The 2,981-nt window shown below is 54.8% G+C and overlaps 1 pseudogene; it reads left to right on the forward strand.

Moving 5' to 3' along the window:
- Window positions 1-1,281: 1,281 nt before the first annotated feature.
- Window positions 1,282-2,638, forward strand: LOC138101386 (olfactory receptor 14J1-like; annotated as a pseudogene).
- Window positions 2,639-2,981: the final 343 nt, after the last annotated feature.

The following is a 2,981-nucleotide window of genomic DNA, read 5'->3' on the forward strand; positions in this document are numbered from 1 at the left end:
GGGCACAGCTGGCTCAGCTGGCTCAGGGTGACGCTGTCCCCAGTGCCCGGCTGTGGGCAATGCAGCCAGGGAAGGAGCTCCATCTCCCTACATCCAATGCCATCATTAGGACACTTGGCTTTCTTCTTGAGGATTCCCCCTAAGCTCGGAGCTTCCCTCCAGGACGCAAACAGGTCGTGTAGCATCTTTGTGTTACCTGAAAGCCCCACAGTGAGACACAAAAGTTTGATGATGGACAAAGTGCTGTTGGGTTGGTGCAATGAGCCATGTGTGTATTTGGCTACCAATGTGGGGCTGAGACCTCGAGAAGGGGATGGACATTTGATGGGCTGTGGTGGATCGATCTGCTCTCAGCAGTGTTGGGATGGTTTCTAAGGGAAATATGGGAGGGTGATTATCCTCTGTCTGACAAGGGTGAAAGCCCAGAGGATCTTGGAACAGGACAGAGTGACAGACCACCTCCCCTCACTCTCCACTCACCGCCTTGCCTCACAGAACTCGCTCTATTCTCCCCAAGAGCAGCAGCAATGCTGAGTGTTTCTGACATCCACAACCAGTCAGCCGGGGAGATGAAGAGGAGCTATAAAAACCTCTAGAACACGTTAACAGCTTTTGCCATTCCTGTTCTTGGGCCCTGGGAGTGCCCTTGTGTTAGCTGGGGTTTCAAAGTGTAACACCAGGACAGGTCGCCGTCCCCCTCCCACTTCTGCACAGCAAGGCTGAATTATAAAAACCCCCGGAGCAATTGCCCTGAAACTCATGTCGCACGCAGCCAGCACCAAGCAGGGCTGCGGCTGGAGCTGAAGGAAGATCTGCTAGAAAAACAGAAAGGTGTTGTCGGTGATGGAACACGGACTTCGCCGGCCGCATGCAAAGCCAAATTTTCTCGCACGAGTCACATCTTTATATACCGTTCCAAACCCACAGTTCAGCAGCTACAAACTTCAGCTTCTAAGGTTATATGTTTTACATCTCCAAGGGCTACAGATTACCATCTCCTCGCCCAATCTCCCGTTAACTACCCTACTCTTTGTCTCGCCTCTTGCTCTTTGTCTCGCCTCCTGCCAGACGCGGCCCCGGCCCGCCCCGTCTCTCGTCTCTCGCAAGGTCCCACGCCAGCCAAAGCCGTTCTCCGTGGCGACACTCTGAATCCCCATAAGGTGTCAGTGTGTGACAGGAGAAGCATTTGTGGGACATGGCTTTGATTTGGCTGAGAGCCGTTTCCCTGAAGCTGTCACTGACTTTTCTCCATGAACAGGTCCCCATGTCCACACACAGCCAATGTCCAACAGCAGCTCCATCAGCCCCTTCCTCCTGCTGCCATTGGCAGACACGCGGCAGCTGCAGCTCCTGCACTTCTGTCTCTTCCTGGGCATCTCCCTGGCTGCCCTCCTGGGCAGCGGCCTCATCATCAGCGCCGGAGCCTGCGGCCAGCACCTGCACACGCCCATGTTCTTCTTCCTGCTGACCCTTGCCCTCACCGACCTGGGCTCCATCTGCACCACTGTCCCCAAAGCCATGCACAATTCCATTTTGGGACACCAGAACCTCCTCCTACGCAGGAGGTGCTGCACAGCCCCTTTCTCTTTCTCTTTCTCCTTCTCTTTCTCTTTCTCCTTCTCCTTCTCTCTTTCTCTCTTTCTCTCTTTCTCTCTTTCTCTCTTTCTCTCTCCTCCTCCTCCTCCTCCTCCTCCTCCTCCTCCTCCTCCTCCTCCTCCTCCTCCTCCTCCTCCTCCTCCTCCTCCTCCTCCTCCTCCTCCTCCTCCTCCTCCTCCTCCTCCTCCTCCTCCTCCTCCTCCTCCTCCTCCTCCTCCTCCTCCTCCTCCTCCTCCTCCTCCTCCTCCTCCTCCTCCTCCTCCTCCTCCTCCTCCTCCTCCTCCTCCTCCTCCACTTCCTCCTCCTCCTCCTCCTCCCCTTCCCCTTCCCCTTCCTCTCTTTGTCTCTCTCTTTCTCTCTCTCTTTTTCTCTCTTTCTCTCTCTCTTTCTCTTCCTCATTTCAGCAGAGTTTTCCCTCCTCGCCGCCGTCGAGTGCTACGACCGCTACGTGTCCCTCTGCAAACCCCTGCAAGACGGGACCCTCCTGGGCAGCAGAGCTTGTGCTCACATGGCAGCAGCTGCCTGGGCCAGTGCCTTTCTCAATGCTCTGCTGCACACGGCCACTACGTTTTCCTTGCCTCTGTGCCAGGGCAGTGCCCTGGGCCAGTTCTTGGGTGAAATCCCACACATCCTCAAGCTCTCCTGCTCACACTGCCACCTCAGGGAACTCGGGCTTGTTGTGTTTTCCATCTGTTTAACTTTTGGTTCATTTGTGTTCCTTCTTTTCTCCTATGTGCAGATCTTCAGGGCTGTGCTGAGGATCCCCTCTGAGCAGGGATGGCACAAAGCCTTTTGCACGTGCCTCCCTCACCTGGCCATGGTCTCCCTGTTCCTCTGCACTGGCTTTGTTGCCTGCTTGAAGCCTCCCTCCATGTCCTCCCCATCCCTGGACCTGGCACTGCCAGTTCTGTACTCGGTGCTGCCTCCAGCCCTGAAGTCCCTCATCTACAGCCTGAGGAACCAGGAGCTCAAGGATGCCCTGAGGAAAATGATGACTGGATGCTTTCCAGAAGCAAAAACCTGCCTGTTTTCAGCTCCATAGGCTAAAGTGTAATCATTAGAGGCCCAGCCTGCCTTCTCAGGTTGTTTTGGTGGTGGTGCTTTGGGGGCTTTTTTTCTTCTCCTATGTTAATGTTGTACCCAAAAGATTTTGTTATGCATCTTATTCCCTGTTTACAGGCTGAATGGGACTGTTGACAGGGACTGTGTCAATAAGGAGTCTGCTCTGTGTGTATTCACATGAAAGAAAGGACCCATCAGCAAGGTCTCTGTTTGAGATCCTTTGGTTGAGTCCATCCCTGAAGCTGGAGGGCAGGGCCAGTTTTGCAGGCGTGTGGCAGGGAAGAGTCCCAGCAGAGCAGCACAGCCAGGGAGCAGCAGAGCTT

The sequence above is a fragment of the Aphelocoma coerulescens genome, unplaced genomic scaffold (genome assembly GCF_041296385.1).
Source record: "Aphelocoma coerulescens isolate FSJ_1873_10779 unplaced genomic scaffold, UR_Acoe_1.0 HiC_scaffold_269, whole genome shotgun sequence".
In the NCBI taxonomy this organism is placed as follows: domain Eukaryota; kingdom Metazoa; phylum Chordata; class Aves; order Passeriformes; family Corvidae; genus Aphelocoma; species Aphelocoma coerulescens.